The 22,723-nt window shown below is 34.7% G+C and overlaps 3 long non-coding RNA genes across 3 annotated transcripts; 1 reads left to right on the top strand and 2 right to left on the bottom strand.

The window, feature by feature from the left end:
- Positions 1–586: 586 nt before the first annotated feature.
- Positions 587–3,579, bottom strand: LOC131011497 (uncharacterized). Its single transcript, XR_009096962.1, has 3 exons — positions 3,388–3,579; positions 1,467–1,533; positions 587–863 (listed from the first exon to the last, which is right to left on the bottom strand). It is a non-coding gene; the product is annotated as an uncharacterized LOC131011497 (long non-coding RNA).
- Positions 3,580–10,109: 6,530 nt separating this feature from the next.
- On the bottom strand, positions 10,110–16,821 carry LOC131011498 (uncharacterized). Its single transcript, XR_009096963.1, has 3 exons — positions 16,630–16,821; positions 14,708–14,774; positions 10,110–10,335 (listed from the first exon to the last, which is right to left on the bottom strand). It is a non-coding gene; the product is annotated as an uncharacterized LOC131011498 (long non-coding RNA).
- On the top strand, positions 11,378–14,273 carry LOC131011499 (uncharacterized). Its single transcript, XR_009096964.1, has 3 exons — positions 11,378–11,501; positions 13,353–13,419; positions 13,997–14,273. It is a non-coding gene; the product is annotated as an uncharacterized LOC131011499 (long non-coding RNA).
- Positions 16,822–22,723: the final 5,902 nt, after the last annotated feature.

A 22,723-nucleotide genomic window follows, 5' to 3' on the forward strand; every position in this document is an offset into this window, starting at 1 on the left:
CATTATAATACATATATTATTATTTTTTTCAAAACGCCAATCAAGCTTGCAACTTTTAGAATACTTGGGGCTCATGAGGCGCAACTTTTTGAGGTTTGAGGATTCCTAATTAATCCTCATTAAATATATTAATCTATAAGTATAACTTTGCATGATTAAAAAAAAAGTGAAGCAAGAAAACAAGCAGGAGTCAGCAGTAGCTTTTATTTTGATTATATGTAGATATATAAACTCATAATTTATGTAGTTTTTTATTGACAATAGTAGTCGAGGCAAAGAGGCACAATTAAGACATGTCAATCTCTATTTTTTTGTCAAACACATATCATACACATATTAGAATCATAGATGTGAAACAAATAATCACATATGCTAATATGACAATAGCCATTAATCCATTCATCACAAAACACTTTATACACAAGAATAATAGAACATAATCAGAATACTATATCATGAAACAACATAGATGTCACAGCCCGCCCTAACTATGGATAGTTAGGCCGAGTGATCCACGACTAGGGATGGGGTTAAAGAAGAAGGGGAAGAAAAGGGGCGTCATTTATAGCCGTAAAACTTACTCATCTTAATAAAACTCGTCATTTTTATTCATTAATACTCAATTGAAAACAGTCTATGAAAGACAGCATAAAACTTAATTAATATCATTAATCAAGTTATACATCGTATGAAACCATTCTCTTAAGACTCAAAGTATGACATAACATACTATAACATCAACAACATCTTGCAGCGGAAAGTAGCTAGACATATGTATGAAGACATATTCTAGACAGGTTAACTATTTATTAACAACCCTGGAGACTCCGCTCATTGCAGCACCATCATCACATCAGCTCAACCTGCACATTTAGAAAACATATGCAGGGCTGAGTACAAAAGCACTCAGTGGGCACGTATGCCTAGGTATAAAAATACATGCTTCAAAACTGTAAATTGTCATGCCATCATAAACAGTACAGCATGGGAGTTTTTCGCTAAAAAGGCCCAAGCTTACTAAGTTCATTTGTGATTCTTAAAGTTCGTCTGATCAGACTAAGTTCTTTTGTAATCTATCATATCTGAAACTGTGTGCCGGAGAGGTGGCCACCTCTCACGGTCACTTGACCGGCCAACCCGCTAGATGACTCACGGTCACTGGTGTACACTAGCCCTGGCAGGATAGCTATCAACTGCTCAGGACCCGAATTCGATTGCATCATTGGCAAAGCCAAAGCAGATAGATATCATACTAAAATTTAAACATTTTATGGCAAGACAACAGTTGTAATATTTTCCAGTTCAAAGATTTGTAACGAAATAATTTGTTCAAAGGTAGCATTAAACTCGTTTGATAGATATATAAAACTGAAATTAACAGTTAAATCATCTCATGCATTCATTCGTATAAGAGGCCTACGACACGCAGGGGATCTCTATATATGTATAGTAAAAGTAATGCCCACCTCGTTGTGTCTCTGTATCAATGAGTAACGTCACTCTCTCCCTCAAGTCGTTACTTCCCAAAAGGACCTTCATCGTTATGAAGAATTGGTGAGAAGTTATAAAAGAAACCTCGATTAATAATCTAATCTCTTTTATGAAACATTAGTATCTCTAATGTTCATCTCTCTTGATTGTTAATCAATATAACAATTATTATCTCTCGTCATTACTCATTAATTATAACATCCTTATGTTATAATTAGCAGCGCTTCAATTAAAAGAAATATTTAACACATCGAAAAGTCCACTTTCTTAGCAGATCTATTCGCTCTCATCTCGTCTAATTAACCAATTAGAAAGTTAAACTTTCCATTAGGTATGTATTTGAGTCACAGGTCAACAAGAATTGACTATGCTCAAATTCTAATTTCACTAAAAATTTCGACATGACCTATTCATATATAATGTCAGCCACGAGATTTCAACACGTGAATCTCACTACGTGAACTCGTCTCTCGACTCAAAACTTAACATCTTGACATCTTTTCAACGCAAACCAAACAATTCAAAATCATCAAAACTCTTTATCAGTAAACTATCATTTATACTCGACACCAATTGTTCGAGTGTCAGATACCAACATTTATGTGCGTTATTCATAACTCACACAACTCACACCATTTAGTCATATCGTATCATCCATCAAAACAAATATAATCAAGTTGTTTTCTAGAAAGTTTTGCTGTTTTTGTGTCATCTTTAAAAATTCATAACAACCAACTCAATCATCATAAACTCTCATACCAATTGATCTCAAAAACTCCATGAAGTGTAGTTCACTCTAAAAATGGTAGTTAACCAAAAAGGTTAAAGGTTTTTGGAGATATTGCTCTTTTAGTGCAGGCTGTCAAAGATTGACAGTTTCTGCAAATTTTGTTTAGGCCATTAGAAACCAAGGCAAACCTTAATAAAATTCCATCAAATTTAATCAGCCAAAACTAAAGGTATCCTTGAAGATTTGGTTAAAATTTCACAAGAGAAAACGTTCATATGATCTGCCAAATAAACAATGAAACTCATACACTTTTACTGTTGGAAAAATATGACAGCAAAACAGGGCATTTTTGAAATAATAAACTGCTCTGTTTCAGAGGTCATAAAAATCGAAATCTTATGTTTTTAGAAAAGTATTGAAGTCTAGTTTCGTTTAAAAAAAACGGTGATGCAAAATCCTTCATGGATTAATAGATATAAACGTTTTTGTGAAGTCTACCAACAGTTGACAGATTCTGTCAAGGATTTTTTCAAAATATCTTTAAAATACCAAACATCATCCAAAAGACATGAAATTTTGCAGCGACGAAATACACATATCATAGATAAACATACTAAAATTTCAGAGCCATCAAGCAATGAAAACTCATCGAAACATAAGCTTGAAACTGCTGTAAAATTTTGACAGAATTCCAGTTTTAATTTCGTTCAACAATTATCATCCATAAATTGTAAATCAATTAGCATGCTCATGTGATATCGTAGAACACATATACGCAATAATATTCATTATGCAACGTCCCAAACTTCACGAATTTAAATAATCATACTCTAAAAACTTATACAATTTTCATGCTTGGAAAAATACGAATTTAATATATATCGATTCTAGCATACCCCTAAGCACAAATATCAAGTCAAAACGATCAAACAAAAATCGAAAGACAAGCTAATATGTGAAAAACGGGGCTGCCCTCATGGGTTTCATAGCTACGGTTCGTTCCGTTCTTACTCCCTTCATTAAACATGCTCAACATCTACCCAAGAACAACATACTAAAATTTCACGACGATCCGACGTCGTTTCAAAATAAAGTCGAGAATCGACGTTTTTCGACGTCGACGAAAATCGAAAAGAAAACCATCAAAACGTAGGTAGAGATCTTACCTACTTAGATACGTGATCGAAAAGATGATCGGTGCTCGTCTCGGTGCTCAAATCGGAGCTTGAAACCTCCGTCCAAGCTAAAAATGGTGTTTGGCGTGATAAGTAGGTGTTTTGGGTGTTGTGTGTGTGAGAGAGCAAAGATGATTGGAGTGTGTTGGCTGAATTCAGCCGTGAGTGAGGTAGATAAAGGGGTGTTGGGTGGTTTGGGGGGTGGTTTTGGTGGGGTAGCTTAGATATTTAAGATATTAACCCGTTAGTCGTTAAATATCTCGTCTCGTCTCATTTTAACAACTAACAACCCATACTCTTTGTTACTCGCCCTCTCTACCTCTACTCACTTTCATTGCACTCGTAATTCTATATAAATATAGAAAACACAAGCTCGTTCTCGAAATTCTGATAAACGAGCTCATTTCGTTTATCGAGAAATCCCGATTTACTATTCACTCGTCGTCCAAAAATAAAAACTTTCATTATTGGACTCGTATCGAAAAACTAAGAATATTTCTCGACGACGTGCACGTAAGATTTTGAAAGTCGACAAAAAGACGAAATAGCAGTATTTTACTATTCATCGTCAAAAAGTCAAAATTTTGAAAAACGTCTTAACGGACTCAGATCTCACTTCCGAGTTCATCGTTCTCATTCAAATAATTATCTCGAATTATTCAAATACTCAAACTCAAATACGGATATAAAATCCCACATCATTCTCACATCATCGAAAGAACATCTCAACATCTTAAAAAAAATAACAAGAAAACTTCATATAACTCCTCATCTCTTTACAAAGTAAATCAAACAAGGGATCTAAACCCTAATTACTCAAACTCAAGCAATTAACACGTCATCAAAAGCCCGGGTATTACATACCCTCCCCCTTAAAAATAAATTTCGTCCCGAAATTTGTACCTCTTGTAAATGTTTCAGGTACTTCTCTCACATCTTATCCTCAAGCTCTCTTTCCACTTCTTTCTAACTATCATATCTCCATTGGACCTTATCCAATGCAATCGACTTATTACTCAATTGCCGAATTTTATGATCTAGCATCATCTGAGGTCTCTCTTCATAACTCAAGTCTGGTTCTAAGATCATTTCTTCTTAGTAAACCACATGGTTTGGGTCGAAAATATATATCCTCTCAATTGTGACACGTGAAACACGTTATGCACATTTCCAAAGCTAAGTGGCAAAGCCAACCTATACGCTATTGAACCTATCTTTTGCAATATCTCGTAAGGACTTATAACTCTGGGTCTAACCTGTCCTTTAACTCCAAATCTATTCATCCCCTTTGAGGGTAAAACCTTTAAGAAAACTTTGTCTCCTATCTCGAAACTTTGTCTCACATCTTATAGGCAAACTCAAGTAGTGGCAACACATTCTCCCGATTTACTCCTCTATCAAGGATAGTAGTTCTTATCATATCTTCTATCGTCTGCTATGCTAAAATTCATCCTTGTACCCAACTCTTTCTGTAACTCATCCAAATACGTGATGTAATTTTTTTTTTTTTTTGAGGTGATCTACACTGGTACTCAATGCAATCTTATAATGTCACGAACATACAATTGTGCTAACTTATCTGGTCCATACGCGATTAGGATCGGTATGAAATGTGCAGATTTTGTTAGTCGATCTACAATCACCCAAATTGTTGTATTTCCTCTTTGACTTTTGGGTAAAGCTGTCACAAAATCCATCTCTATGTGATCCCATTTCCACTTGGGAATCTCCAACGGTTTTAACTTCCCATAGGGTCGTTGGTGTAATGCTTTCACTTGCTGACAAGCTAAGCATCGCTCTACAAACGAAGCTATGTCTCATTTCATTCCGTCCCACAAAAATCTATTTTTCACAACCTGATACATCTTTGTGCCTCCTGGGTGGGCGGTGTAAGGCGTGTCATGAGTCTCACTCATGATCGTATTCTTAAGTTCATCATCGCGGGGAATGCATCTTCTCCCCTCAAATAAAATAGCATTGTCTTATGCTTTTTGGTAACTCTTGAGATCTCATGCTCTTATCCTTTCTCGTAACTTGTTCATTGTCTCATCTTTCCTTGTGCTTCAATCACCATTTTCCTCAAACTAGGCATCGTCGCAACAATACTCGCTATCGTCCCTGGTGGTTTTATCATCTCTATCCTCATCTTGTCAAAGTCCTTTATAAGCTCATTCTCTCTCGTGAGAAGACATCCTAACTTTGACGAGACCTTCCGGCTCAATGTATCGGCTACTACATTGGCCTTGCCAGGGTGATAATTAATGTTGCAGTCAACATCATTTACTAATTCGAGCCATCTCCTTTGCCTCATGTTAATATCCTTCTGCTCGAAAAAATATTTCAAACTTTTGTGGTCCGTGAAAATCTCACATCTAACTCCGTAGAGATGATGTCTCCAAATTTTCAGGGCATGCACAACGGCTGCAAGCTCTAAATCATGCGTTGGATAATTTATCTCGTGGGGTCTAAGTTATCGTGATGCATAGACTATAACTCTTTCTTCTTGCATCAAAACACATCCTAGCCCACTCTCTAACGCATCTGCGTAGATGGTATACTCTTTATCCATTTCTAGGACTATCAGCACTGGTGCTGTAGTCAATTTCCTTTAAGCTCTTAAAAACTCTTTTCACACTCCTCTTTCCAATTGTATTTAGCTTATTTTCTAAGTAATTGTGTCATCGGTCTTGCTATCGTGGAAAATCCTTCAATAAACCTCTGATAGTATCCTGCTAAGCCTAAAAAGTTGAGAATCTTGTTAGGCGTAGTTGGTGATCTCCACTCATGTACAGCTTGTACCTTGACGTGGTCAACTTTAATTCCTTCAGATGATATAACATGTCCTAGTAAAGTTACTTTGTTCAACCAAAACTCGCACTTGGTGAATTTGGCAAAAAGCTTCTCAACTCTTAGTGTTTCCAACATCGTTTTCAAATGTTTTGGAGCTCCTGCTCATTCTTCGAATAGATGAGAATATCATCTATGAAAACTAGGACAAATTTATCCAGTTATTGATTAAAACTCAATTCATGTGATCCATGAAAACTACTGGTGCCTTCGTCAAACCGAATGGCATAACTATGAACTCATAGTGCTCATACCTCATTTGAAAAGCTGTCTTAGGTATATCATTCTGTCAAAATTTGAACTGGTGGTAATATGATCTCAAGTCAACTTTCAAGAAAAATGCGCTCCTCGTAATTGATTCAAACAAGTCATCTATCCTCGGCAAAGGATATTTGTTCTTGAGTGTCAATTTATTCAGCTCTCGATAATCTATGCACATTCTCAACGTGTCATCCTTCTTTTTTTTACAAAAAGGACTGGTGCTCCCCACGGGAATACACTACGTCTAATAAAACCTAACTCGAGCAATTCTTGTAGCTGAATCTTCAGCTCTTGTAGCTCCTTAGGCGCCATTCTATAGGGTGCCTTCGACACTGGTGTTGATCCAGGTTCTAGGTCGATAGTGAACTCCAACTATCTTGTTGGTGGGAATCCTGGTAAGACCTCGGGAAATACATCTCTATATTCCCTTACCACTGCTACATCCTCAAAGTTTTTTTTTTTTTTTACTTGATTCTCCTTCATCATTCAAGTAAACTAGGTAAGCTTGTGCTTTTTTCTTCTTTACCAATTTCGACGCCTGAAGTGCCGAAACGATTGGAACTCTCTTCTTTCTATCAATGCCGTGAAAACATGTTTGTTCCTTCCCAGGTGGTTAGAAAGTTATCTGTCTCTTCTTACAATCAATCGGGGCAAAGTTCTCTGCTAACCAGTCCATCCTTAGAATAATGTCTACGTTCCACATAGGCATTAAGTGCAAGGTTCTTATTTTCATCTTTAGTGATCCTAACTCAAAGTCTAATTTAGAAATCATGTGAGAAACTGTAGTAGCTCTTCCTACAGGAGTGATTACTCTCAACTTGGGACTAGCTCGTTTTGGTTCGAGTTTGAAGGTAACATGCTTCAAACACTTAAAGAATGCGAGGCTCCTGTATTAAACAGGATTCTAACTGGTGCATCCAATAACTTGCCCATACTACCTTAAAGTCCTGCCTTAAACCGGCATTTAAAACTCAGACATCTCTTCATCAGTATCCATCTTCTGATGAGCGAACGTGATAGCTCACAGAATTCTCAATTATACTCTACAACCGATTTCTTTCCTTGCATCAAACTTCGATAATCAGCCTCTCGCTGCTTACTGTACTCCTCGGTACATACTTCTCAAGAGTAGTCTTAAATTGTTCTCAAGTATAGTTTACCAGTTGCTCAGGTGTTAAAGTCCTCTGACGTGCCTCTCACTAGTCTTATACATTAAAAGAATCTACTAGGATAACTCAAAAGTTGTAAGGGTTCAATCCTAGAACAACATCAAAATAAATTGTTCAAGAGACTCAAATGAATGACCAGAGGGTAGAATGAAGTAACTACCAGGTCGAACAAAATGACCTACAGTAAGAACCCATCTGGCTTTTCAACCGAAAGTTGAAACACATGGGTTTATAAACCCAAAACACGTCTACTGAGATTTGGATCATGCGGACTGGCCAGGTCCAACATAATCACTCCCCAGTCACACGGGATATACTATCCCGAACTTGGAAATTCTGTGTCTTCTAAACCCTCAACATACTATACATAACAAAACTTAAGTTCACACCAGCAAGCTAAAAGCTTAAACTCAGGGTCCTATGTTCTAGACTCTTGTTTCGAAAGTTCAATATTTTTCGACTCTCCTCTCATGTTGCGGTGGTGGTGGCGGAGTATTATCCCGCCTATCCTTCACATCACACTCTTGATGACATCTTTGAGGCATTTTTGAAATCACAAAAGGAAAACTCAACTCGACCAACGCTCTAAGCATCCTCGAAACTCAAGCTCAATTTACTAACTCAACTTTAAGGAAACCCTCACGGTCACTTTAACATTCATCTGTAAGGCAATAAGCACTCACGAAATGCTAACAAAAAGACCACTCTGGTCAACCTAATATATCCATCAGTAGAATGCCTCTTTTTAGAGGACTTACATAAAGGGGTTATATAAACCCTACAAAAACCATAGTATCTATCGTAATGTCCCTTCTAAACCGACACCATTAATAGTACTATGTCTTGGTCTGGACCTCTTACAGTAATTGCTACCAGTTAACTCATCTAGTTGCTACTTTAGCACACTAGGAACATCCATCTATTTAACATCAGTAGGGTACTATATTCGCATGATTATCTATCAGCATGTCAAAAGCTCAAGTATCAGTATCTCCTAAGTAAGTTATATACATCGCAATGTAATTGAAACTAATCAAAAACAAAGGTGTACTGCTCATACTCTCAAGATCATCCTTAGCTCTAGCCTACATCGGATTCTCTTCTCATCCTCATCAACTCTAGCCCTCCTCGGCTACTTCTCATCCTTTCAACCCTAGCCTTCCTTGGCTCTTTCTCATCCTTTCATAGTTTATGAACATGTGTTTGAAAATCTGCTAGGGTATCTCTGTACCACATACTGTACGCCTCGTCCTCGTATCTGATCTTCCCTGAGTTCGATCTCACAACAGTCCTGGCCAACCTATAAGGAGAACTTAAAGGTGACTCTAGGAACTAACTCTACTTGGCTCCAGCAACAGAAATAAACAAAACATAACTTAGCAAAACTCCTACTAAGTAGTACTGTTATCTTAAAACTCAAGCTCAAAATATCTAAATTCTCATCTCGTCCCATCTTTACTTAGTAGAGAATCTCTCTAAACAATGATATTAGATCCCTTAATCTAAATCATCGTGACTCAGTAAGACAACTCAACAATTCTCTCTCAAAGCCATCTCCAAAGACTATGGCTCATGATACCTCCTCAAATACCATTAAGGTTGCGTGAGCAAAACTCGCGTCACCAAACAACTCAACATATCGTACAATATCTCATTGCAACATGCTAATAACTCATCATTAATCATGCTATTATACTCAAGCTCATAACTCAAACTCATAACTCAAACCAACAAGTACTTAAAGCAATTGCTAATTATCTCAAGCTTTAGCTCTAAGTTCTCATTTCATCCTTCTACTTAGTAGAAAATCTCTCTTAACAATGACATTAGATTCCTTCATCTAAATCATCATGACTTATCACAACTGCTCAAACAATTCTCATCACAAAACATCTCAAATACATCACATCATAACTCATAATTATGCATCTTCAATCATATAACATCATATGATATAAACGCTCTCATGATTCATCATGTAACGTCAACATATGCTCTTACAACATAATAACTCATTATTAATCATGTTGTCATCCTCAACTCAAACTATGCATCTTCAAAGCATAACATCATAACTCATCATATAACCTCAACATCGTGCTCTTCAAAATTTAACGTCAAATAAACTTTGAAATTTTACATACCTCGTTGAGCCTGGTGTGATGGTGCGCTGAGCTCACGGTTGTTAATAACTATTAGTCTAGTGACTCATTCTAGACTAAACTCAAGACTTCTAATTCAGAGCTTAACCTTCGCTCTGATACCACTCTGTCACAGCCCGCCCTAACTATGGATAGTTAGGCCGAGTGATCCACGACTAGGGATGGGGTTAAAGAAGAAGGGGAAGAAAAGGGGCGTCATTTATAGCCGTAAAACTTACTCATCTTAATAAAACTCGTCATTTTTATTCATTAATACTCAATTGAAAACAGTCTATGAAAGACAGCATAAAACTTAATTAATATCATTAATCAAGTTATACATCGTATGAAACCATTCTCTTAAGACTCAAAGTATGACATAACATACTATAACATCAACAACATCTTGCAGCGGAAAGTAGCTAGACATATGTATGAAGACATATTCTAGACAGGTTAACTATTTATTAACAACCCTGGAGACTCCGCTCATTGCAGCACCATCATCACATCAGCTCAACCTGCACATTTAGAAAACATATGCAGGGCTGAGTACAAAAACACTCAGTGGGCACGTATGCCTAGGTATAAAAATACATGCTTCAAAACTGTAAATTGTCATGCCATCATAAACAGTACAGCAAGGGAGTTTTTCGCTAAAAAGGTCCAAGCTTACTAAGTTCATTTGTGATTCTTAAAGTTCGTCTGATCAGACTAAGTTCTTTTGTAATCTATCATATCTGAAACTATGTGCCGGAGAGGTGGCCACCTCTCACGGTCACTTGACCGGCCAACCCGCTAGATGACTCACTGTAACACCCGGGCTTTTGATGACGTGTTTAATTGCTTAAGTTTGAGTAATTAGGGTATAGATCCCTTGTTTGATTTACTTTGTAAAGAGATGAGGAGTTATATGAAGTTCCCTTGTTATTTTTAAGATGTTGAGATGTTCTTTTGATGATGTTTGGATGATGTGAGATTTTATATCCGAAATTGAGTTTGAGTATTCGAATAATTCGAGATAATTATTTGAATGAGAACGGTGAACTCGGAAGTGAGATCTGAGTCCGTTAAGACATTTTTGAAAATTTTGACTTTTTGACGATGAATAGTAAAATACTGCTATTTCGTCTTTTTGTCGACTTTCAAAATCTTACGTGCATGTCATCGAGAAATATTCTTAGTTTTTCGATACGAGTCCAATAATGAAAGTTTTTATTTTTGGATGACGAGTGAATAGTAAACTGTGATTTCTCGATAAACGAACCGAGCTCGTTTATCAGAATTTCGAGAACGAGCTTGCGTTTTCTATATTTATATAGAATTACGAGTATAATAAAAGTGAGTAGGAGTTGAGAGGGCGAGTAACGAAGAGTATGGGTAGTTAGTCGTTAAAACGAGACGAAACGAGATATTTAACGACTAAATGATTAAATATCCTATAATATTTAAACCTACCCTACCCCTAACCACCCCCCAACCGCCCAAACCCCTTTTCCCTCACCAAGTGTTGACTGAGATCAGCAAAACACTGCACTCACTCACTAATCACACGCAACACATACACTGGCACCTAAAACACACACTACACACACCATTTTCCATTTAAGCTTGGACGGAGCTTTTGACTTCCGATTTGAGCACCGAGACGAGCGCCGATCATCTTTTCGATCACGTATCTAAGTAGGTAAGATCTCTACCTACGTTTTGATGGTTTTCTTTTCGATTTTCGTCGACGTCGAAAAACGTCGATTCTCGACTTTATTTTGAAACGACGTCGGATCGTCGTGAAATTTTAGTATGTTGTTCTTGGGTAGATGTTGAGCATGTTTAATGAAGGGAGTAAGAATGGAACGAACCGTAGCTATGAAACCCATGAGGGCAGCCCCGTTTTTCACATATTAGCTTGTCTTTCGATTTTTGTTTGATCGTTTTGACTTGATATTTGTGCTTAGGGGTATGCTAGAATCGATATATATTAAATTCGTATTTTTCCAAGCACGAAAATTGTATAAATTTTTAGAGTATGATTATTTAAATTCGTGAAGTTTGAGACGTTGCATAATGAATATTATTGCATATATGTGTTCTACGATATCACATGAGCATGCTAATTGATTTACAATTTATGGATGATAATTGTTGAACGAAATTAAAACTGGAATTCTGTCAAACTTTTACAGCAGTTTCAAGCTTATGTTTCGATGAGTTTTCATTGCTTGATGGCTCTGAAATTTTAGTATGTTTATCTATGATATGTGTGTTTCGTTGCTGCAAAATTTCATGTCTTTTGGATGATGTTTGCTATTTTAAAGATATTTTGAAAAATCCTTGACAGAATCTGTCAACTATTGGTAGACTTCACAAAAACGTTTATATCTATTAATCCATGAAGGATTTTGCATCACCGTTTTTTTTAAACGAAACTAGACTTCAATACTTTTCTAAAAACATAAGATTTCGATTTTTATGACCTCTGAAACAGAGCAGTTTATTATTTCAAAAATGCCCTGTTCTGCTGTCATATTTGTCCAACAGTAAAAGTGTATGAGTTTCATTGTTTATTTGGCAGATCATATGAACGTTTTCTCTTGTGAAATTTTAACCAAATCTTCAAGGATACCTTTAGTTTTGGATGATTAAATTTGATGGAATTTTATTAAGGTTCGCCTTGGTTTCTAATGGCCTAAACAAAATTGGCAGAAACTGTCAATCTTTGACAGCCTGCACTAAAAGAGCAATATCTCCAAAAACCTTTAACCTTTTTGGTTAACTACCATTTTTAGAGTGAACTACACTTCATGAAGTTTTTGAGATCAATTGGTATGAGAGTTTATGATGATTGAGTTGGTTGTTATGAATTTTTAAAGATGACACAAAAACAGCAAAACTTTCTAGAAAACAACTTGATTATATTTGTTTTGATGGATGATACGATATGACTAAATGGTGTGAGTTGTGAGAGTTATGATTAACGCACATAAATGTTGGTATCTGACACTCGAACAATTGGTGTCGAGTATAAATGATAGTTTACTGATAAAGAGTTTTGATGATTTTGAATTGTTTGGTTTGCGTTGAAAAGATGTCAAGATGTTAAGTTTTGAGTCGAGAGACGAGTTCACGTAGTGAGATTCACGCGTTGAAATCTCGTGGCTGACATTATATATGAATAGGTCATGCCGAAATTTTTAGTGAAATTAGAATTTGAGCATAGTCAATTCTTGTTGACCCGTGACTCAAATACATGCCTAATGGAAAGTTTAACTTTCTAATCGGTTAATTAGACGAGATGAGAGCGAATAGATCTGCTAAGAAAGTGGACTTTTCGATGTGTTAAATATTTCTTTTAGTTGAAGCGCTGCTAATTATAACATAAGGATGTTATAATTATTGAGTAATGACGAGAGATAATAATTGTTATTGATTAACAATCAAGAGAGATGAACATTAGAGATACTAATGTTTCATAAAAGAGATTAGATTATTAATCGAGATTTCTTTTATAACTTCTCACCAATTCTTCATAACGATGAAGGTCCTTTTGGGAAGTAACGACTTGAGGGAGAGAGTGACGTTACTCATTGATACAGAGACACAACGAGGTGGGCATTACTTTTACTATACGTATATAGAGATCCCCTGCGTGTCGTAGGCCTCTTATACGAATGAATGCATGAGATGATTTAACTGTTAATTTCAGTTTTATATATCTATCAAACGAGTTTAATGCTACCTTTGAACAAGTTATTTCGTTACAAATCTTTGAACTGGAAAATATTACAACTGTTGTCTTGCCATAAAATGTTTAAATTTTAGTATGATATCTATCTGCTTTGGCTTTGCCAATGATGCAATCGAATTCGGGTCCTGAGCAGTTGATAGCTATCCTGCCAGGACTAGTGTACACCAGTGACCGTGAGTCATCTAGCGGGTTGGCCGGTCAAGTGACCGTGAGAGGTGGCCACCTCTCCGGCACACAGTTTCAGATATGATAGATTACAAAAGAACTTAGTCTGACCAGACGAACTTTAAGAATCACAAATGAACTTAGTAAGCTTGCTGTACTGATTATGATGGCATGACAATTTAAAGTTTTGAAGCATGTATTTTTATACCTAGGCATACGTGCCCACTGAGTGCTTTTGTACTCAGCCCTGCATATGTTTTCTAAATGTGCAGGTTGAGCTGATGTGATGATGGTGCTGCAATGAGCGGAGTCTCCAGGGTTGTTAATAAATAGTTAACCTGTCTAGAATATGTCTTCATACATATGTCTAGCTACTTTCCGCTGCAAGATGTTGTTGATGTTATAGTATGTTATGTCATACTTTGAGTCTTAAGAGAATGGTTGCATATGATGTATAACTTGATTAATGATATTAATTAACTTTTATGCAGTCTTTCATAGACTATTTTCAATTGAGTATTAATGAATAAAAATGACGAGTTTTATTAAGATGAGTAAGTTTTACGGCTATAAATGACGCCCCTTTTCTTCCCCTTCTTCTTTAACCCCATCCCTAGTCGTGGATCACTCGGCCTAACTATCCCTAGTTAGGGCGGGCTGTGACACTCACGGTCACTGGTGTACACTAGCCCTGGCAGGATAGCTATCAACTGCTCAGGACCCGAATTCGATTGCATCATTGGCAAAGCCAAAGCAGATAGATATCATACTAAAATTTAAACATTTTATGGCAAGACAACAGTTGTAATATTTTCCAGTTCAAAGATTTGTAACGAAATAACTTGTTCAAAGGTAGCATTAAACTCGTTTGATAGATATATAAAACTGAAATTAACAGTTAAATCATCTCATGCATTCATTCGTATAAGAGGCCTACGACACGCAGGGGATCTCTATATACGTATAGTAAAAGTAATGCCCACCTCGTTGTGTCTCTGTATCAATGAGTAACGTCACTCTCTCCCTCAAGTCGTTACTTCCCAAAAGGACCTTCATCGTTATGAAGAATTGGTGAGAAGTTATAAAAGAAACCTCGATTAATAATCTAATCTCTTTTATGAAACATTAGTATCTCTAATGTTCATCTCTCTTGATTGTTAATCAATATAACAATTATTATCTCTCGTCATTACTCATTAATTATAACATCCTTATGTTATAATTAGCAGCGCTTCAATTAAAAGAAATATTTAACACATCGAAAAGTCCACTTTCTTAGCAGATCTATTCGCTCTCATCTCGTCTAATTAACCAATTAGAAAGTTAAACTTTCCATTAGGTATGTATTTGAGTCACAGGTCAACAAGAATTGACTATGCTCAAATTCTAATATCACTAAAAATTTCGACATGACCTATTCATATATAATGTCAGCCACGAGATTTCAACGCGTGAATCTCACTACGTGAACTCGTCTCTCGACTCAAAACTTAACATCTTGACATCTTTTCAACGCAAACCAAACAATTCAAAATCATCAAAACTCTTTATCAGTAAACTATCATTTATACTCGACACCAATTGTTCGAGTGTCAGATACCAACATTTATGTGCGTTATTCATAACTCACACAACTCACACCATTTAGTCATATCGTATCATCCATCAAAACAAATATAATCAAGTTGTTTTCTAGAAAGTTTTGCTGTTTTTGTGTCATCTTTAAAAATTCATAACAACCAACTCAATCATCATAAACTCTCATACCAATTGATCTCAAAAACTCCATGAAGTGTAGTTCACTCTAAAAATGGTAGTTAACCAAAAAGGTTAAAGGTTTTTGGAGATATTGCTCTTTTAGTGCAGGCTGTCAAAGATTGACAGTTTCTGCAAATTTTGTTTAGGCCATTAGAAACCAAGGCAAACCTTAATAAAATTCCATCAAATTTAATCAGCCAAAACTAAAGGTATCCTTGAAGATTTGGTTAAAATTTCACAAGAGAAAACGTTCATATGATCTGCCAAATAAACAATGAAACTCATACACTTTTACTGTTGGAAAAATATGACAGCAAAACAGGGCATTTTTGAAATAATAAACTGCTCTGTTTCAGAGGTCATAAAAATCGAAATCTTATGTTTTTAGAAAAGTATTGAAGTCTAGTTTCGTTTAAAAAAAACTGGTGATGCAAAATCCTTCATGGATTAATAGATATAAACGTTTTTGTGAAGTCTACCAACAGTTGACAGATTCTGTCAAGGATTTTTTCAAAATATCTTTAAAATACCAAACATCATCCAAAAGACATGAAATTTTGCAGCGACGAAATACACATATCATAGATAAACATACTAAAATTTCAGAGCCATCAAGCAATGAAAACTCATCGAAACATAAGCTTGAAACTGCTGTAAAATTTTGACAGAATTCCAGTTTTAATTTCGTTCAACAATTATCATCCATAAATTGTAAATCAATTAGCATGCTCATGTGATATCGTAGAACACATATACGCAATAATATTCATTATGCAACGTCCCAAACTTCACGAATTTAAATAATCATACTCTAAAAACTTATACAATTTTCATGCTTGGAAAAATACGAATTTAATATATATCGATTCTAGCATACCCCTAAGCACAAATATCAAGTCAAAACGATCAAACAAAAATCGAAAGACAAGCTAATATGTGAAAAACGGGGCTGCCCTCATGGGTTTCATAGCTACGGTTCGTTCCGTTCTTACTCCCTTCATTAAACATGCTCAACATCTACCCAAGAACAACATACTAAAATTTCACGACGATCCGACGTCGTTTCAAAATAAAGTCGAGAATCGACGTTTTTCGACGTCGACGAAAATCGAAAAGAAAACCATCAAAACGTAGGTAGAGATCTTACCTACTTAGATACGTGATCGAAAAGATGATCGGTGCTCGTCTCGGTGCTCAAATCGGAGCTTGAAACCTCCGTCCAAGCTAAAAATGGTGTTTGGCGTGATAAGTAGGTGTTTTGGGTGTTGTGTGTGTGAGAGAGCAAAGATGATTGGAGTGTGTTGGCTGAATTCAGCCGTGAGTGAGGTAGATAAAGGGGTGTTGGGTGGTTTGGGGGGTGGTTTTGGTGGGGTAGCTTAGATATTTAAGATATTAACCCGTTAGTCGTTAAATATCTCGTCTCGTCTCATTTTAACAACTAACAACTCATACTCTTTGTTACTCGCCCTCTCTACCTCTACTCACTTTCATTGCACTCGTAATTCTATATAAATATAGAAAACACAAGCTCGTTCTCGAAATTCTGATAAACGAGCTCATTTCGTTTATCGAGAAATCCCGATTTACTATTCACTCGTCGTCCAAAAATAAAAACTTTCATTATTGGACTCGTATCGAAAAACTAAGAATATTTCTCGACGACGTGCACGTAAGATTTTGAAAGTCGACAAAAAGACGAAATAGCAGTATTTTACTATTCATCGTCAAAAAGTCAAAATTTTGAAAAACGTCTTAACGGACTCAGATCTCACTTCCGAGTTCATCGTTCTCATTCAAATAATTATCTCGAATTATTCAAATACTCAAACTCAAATACGGATATAAAATCCCACATCATTCTCACATCATCGAAAGAACATCTCAACATCTTAAAAAAAATAACAAGAAAACTTCATATAACTCCTCATCTCTTTACAAAGTAAATCAAACAAGGGATCTAAACCCTAATTACTCAAACTCAAGCAATTAACACGTCATCAAAAGCCCGGTATTACAATAGAACAAGAGTAACAAGGTGGATCTCTCCCAAACCAGATCACCCACTCAAATCTTTAGGATTTCTAGGAACTTGCCTTTATCAACACTGACTTAAAATTTCATCACGACAACTCATATGTGCAGATGGTAAAAATAATTAATTATTTTTCCAATGAGTGAGGCTTCAACTACAAGGTCTCAGTTTCTCTTTCATTATACAAAATGAGATTTTTTAAACTGGGGAATTAGAAAGCAATTTGCAGAGTCACTTTCATTTTTCATTTTTGTAAAACAAAAAATATTTTTCGTAATAAAAGGTTCATACTAATAAGGAGATCTTCTATTTATAATAGAATAAATAATGTTATGTTAGTGATTGCGTTAGAATTTTTTTCTTACATAATAATAATAATAATAATAATAATAATAATAATAATAATAATAATAATAATAATAATAATAATGTAAAATATGATTTATAGTTTTAAAAAATTAAATTAAGATTTTCATAATAAAGTATGATTCATAGTTCTAAGAATTAAATAATAATTTGTTTAAAATAAAGTATGAACTAATAAATAATAATAATAATAATAATAATAATAATAATAATAATAATAATAATAATAATAATAATAATAATAATAATAATAATAATAATAATAATAATAAGTATGATTCATAATTCTAAGAATTAAATTATGATTTTCTTAAAATAATTCATGAATGAATTAATCAATAATAATAATAATAATAATAATAATGAATAATAGTAAGTAATTTGCATTTTACTCCCTCCGTCCATGAAAGAACTTCCTAGGAGGGAGTGGCACGAGTTTTAAGAAAAAATATTGTTGAGTGTATTGAGAGTGGATAAAAGGTAGTTGAGTGTATTGCGAGTGGTGAAAATGTGTTATAATTAATATTGGGAGTTGTGAAAAGTGAAAAGTAAGAGGATTATAAGTGGTGGGGTATAGTCCAAAAATAGGTAGGAAGTTCTTTTGTGGACGTCCCAAAAAGGAAAGATATGAAGTTCTTTCGTGGACGGATGGAAGTATAAAATAATACAAATAATATTGAATATATATGTAAGTAAGAATCCTGACAATGAGGAAAAAGAATACCAAAGAAAAGTCAGAAATAAGAATCCTGGAAAGTTGCACTACTTTCCTTATTTTCAGGATTCTTATTACTTTCCATGCCTGACAAAAAATTAACAAAATACAGGAATTTAATATTTTGGAATCAGATTACTTTTCTAGGATAGAATTCGTGCCAAACAAATAGGCCCTATATATTTTGAAACAATGGTGTCAAATGGCCACATTGAACATGCAAACACAATATTTGGCCACTAATTGAAAAAACACAAATTATGCCCATTAATTAGGCAATATGCCTAATATACCCCTAACTGGGCGGACTGGGTAGGGTCAGGAGCGCGGGTCGCGTGCCGGGTAGGATCAGGCACGCGGGTCGGGTTAGGCACTTATGGCACTATTAGTTCCATAAGTGCCAACGAAATTTTTTTTTTACTCCCCCTGCCCTGTCTACCCCCCAGAACCCCGACCCCACCCACCCCCAAGCCAAAAGGAACTTTTTAAACACTTCCCCTAGGGTTTAGATATTTCATTTAGGGTTTAGATTATCCATTTAGGGTTTAGATGATGCTGTTGTTTCTATATTTGTTCTGCATGTTTGACACTTATGGCACTAATAGTGCCATAAGTACTAAAAAGACCATTTTACTTTACTTTATTTTGGATTTTCGTTGGCACTTATGGCACTATTAGTGCCATAAAATAAAATAACAAAATTAAAATTTGATTTATTTTTATCTAGGGGGAGTAAATTTTTTTTTTTTGTTTTTGGCTTGGGGGTGGGTGGGGTCGGGGGTCTGGGGGGTAGACAGGGCAGGGAGAGTAAAAAAAAAATTTCGTTGGCACTTATGGTACTAATAGTGCCATAAGTGCCTAACCCGACCCGCGTGCCTGATCCTACCCGGCACGCGACCCGCGCTCCTGACCCTACCCAGTCCGCCCAATTAAGGGCAAAAACATCCCAAAGCTATAAAAATGGCCAAAATTTATGTTTTTTCAATGAGTGGCCATAATTTGTGTTTTATGATCCATTTTGTCTATTCCAAAATTTTACTCATATATTTTTGTGTAATATAGGCACTTATTTTTGTAGATTTCTTGCTGGATTGACATCCCTAAATATAAGTATGCATAATGTTGCACACAAATATGTATAGTAATATTTAGCTATATGCATAACTATGGCAACGATGAGCAGCAGCGAGAGGCACTAGAGAGGTCGCAAAGCAATACTTTCCCAAGCATATTTCTATACAACGTTATGCATATTTGTGTTTCAATTATATGAATAATTTTTTATGAATATTGTGGGGGAAAAATGATTTTTTTTTGGTAAAAAAGATAAATAGATAAAAAAATTTAAAAAATTATTACTATTATTTTTTTTGAAATTTTTATTCTTATTTTAACCCATGCGTGTATTTTGCCTTGAAAGTCATTATAAGGACATCTGTAACGTGTCACAGTCCTAGCGCACCACATACACATATTGCATGATCCATATTTTGAATCTATTTTGAATTTTGAACAAAAAATTTGAGAGGTCAAGATAATTTCATCAACCATCAATTTGTTATAAAAATAAAATCTCAATTTTTTTGTTACTAAAAGCAGGCATATCAAACATATTACTAACTGAATCCAAAACATCGAAATCATGCAACCGCAATATGACAACACTAACTTTATTGAAGCAGATTACGTAAACTTTTAGACGATTGAAAATATTTGTAAATGTTAAGTTTTCAACTACTTAAAAAATGATGACATAATTGCAATATTTTAAAAACAATACTAAAACTGTAAGATAATGTCATCAACCATCAATTTGTTATAAAAATAAAATCTCAATTCTTTTTGTTACTAAAAGTAGGCATATCAAACATATTACTAACTGAATCCAAAACATCGAAATCATGCAACCGCAATATGACAACACTAACTTTATTGAAGTAGGTTACGTAAACTTTTTGACGATTGAAAATATTAAAAAACGTTAAGTTTTCAACTACTTAAAAAACGATGACATAATTGCAATATTTCAAGAACAATATTAAAACTGTAAACTAAAATGAATACTCCTAAGATAATTCGATAATTATGTACACTTATGGGTGAACTTAAATTGTTTTATTATTAATTCAATTTTAGAAAATAAACCATTATATATATATATATATATATACATGTATTGTTTTATTATTAATTCTCTTTTTGAAACACACACACACACACATATATATATATATATATATATATATATATTTATATATATCAATTTTAGGGGTGCACTCCAGTGAGATTGTTATTTTTTGTGAGATCATGAGTACAATGAAATGAATAAGACAATATATCTTTCGTGTAGGATTGCTAACACCATGGGATGGTTTTGAAGGTGGAAGAATGAGGGTATTTATAGATAAAATTGGTTGGGATAAATTTGAATTTGAATTTGAAAAAAAATAAATTAAATTTCGATCTAAAACGTCGGTTAACCGCCCAAAACCAGCGGTTTCTACCTCGGTGCCCGCAAAAGGTGCCGCCTAGCCCTGCCGCGCCAAGCCCGCCGATTTTCAGGCCGAATTGCCGGGTCGCGGGTCGAGAATTTTGGAACCGTAACCGACCCGAGACTATTGGCGGTTCCGGGTCAGAACCGTTGACTCTGGGGCGATTCCGATTAGGCCATGGCAACACTATAATTCAGTATATAGTCTTACATAAGCTGCAAAATTATGCTGCTTAAAATTTTTACCTGGATTTGAATCCTAGAGGGAGTGAAAATTTTATATAATTAATTGAATTTCGTTATGCAGTCATTACAAGCGTTTTATGCAACATATATATTGGCTTATGCAATCATTCTTCATTCACTACATTTGTCCAATCTCATTTGATCTTCTCTCTCTCTCTCTCTATATATCTATATATATATATATATATATATATATATATATATATATATATCATGTCCGTGTACAGTATGTACACGAAATTAAATATTTTCACTTAATATTAGATTTATTAATTATTATATTATCGATGTTCGTTTATACTCCCTCCGTCCACGAAAGAACTTCCTATCTTTCCTTTTTGGGGCGTTCACAAAAGAACTTCCTACCTATTTTTGGACTATACCCATCACTTATAATCCTCTTACTTTTCACTTTTCACAACTCCCAATATTAATTAATTATAACACATTTTCACCACTCCCAATACACTCAACTACCTTTTATCCACTCTCAATACACTCAACAATATTTTTTCTTAAAACCCGTGCCACTCCCTCCTAGGAAGTTCTTTCATGGACGAAGGGAGTATTATATATTTCATTAAATTTTTAATTTGATTTGATTACTCTGTATTTTTTTTGTATCACTTAAATATATTTATAGATTTTATAATACTCCTATTATGTATTACAAATACGTATGAATAATTGGACCGTACATCGCACGGGCAGGGGCGTAGCCAGGGGGGCTAGAGCCCCCTAGCCCCCCCCCCAAATTTTGAAAATTTTTTTTTTTAATTTTTTTTTATAATATGTCTAAAAATGTTGTTGTTATTATTATTATTATATTTGTATTTTAGTAAAAAATGTCTAAAATGTATTGAATGCCCTCAAAATTGTTTTTAGTAAATGTTGAACTATATTATCTATGAAAATGTTGTTATTATTATTATTATATTTGTATTTTAGTAAAAAATGTCTAAAATCTATTGAATGCCCCCAAAAAAAATTTTAGTAAATGTTTTGAACTATATTATCTATGAAAATGTTGTTATTATTATTATTATTATTATTATTATTATTATTATTATTATTATTATTATATTTGTATTTTAGTAAAAAATGTCTAAAATGTAATTGAATGCCCCCAAAAAAAATTTTAGTAAATGTTTTGAACTATATTATCTATGAAAATGTTGTTATTATTATTATTATATTTGTATTTTAGTAAAAAATGTCTAAAATGTATTGAATGCCCAAAAAAAAAAAATTCGGGGGCCGTAACAGTTCAGCCCCTCCCAAAAAAAATCCTGGCTCCGCCACTGCGCACGGGTATAATACTAGTAACACAATAAGACACTCAAGAATAAGATACAGAATCTCAAAGCGACATTTGAAAAATCAATTCTCAA

This window comes from Salvia miltiorrhiza, chromosome 2 (assembly GCF_028751815.1).
Source record: "Salvia miltiorrhiza cultivar Shanhuang (shh) chromosome 2, IMPLAD_Smil_shh, whole genome shotgun sequence".
Taxonomy (NCBI): Eukaryota; Viridiplantae; Streptophyta; class Magnoliopsida; order Lamiales; family Lamiaceae; genus Salvia; species Salvia miltiorrhiza.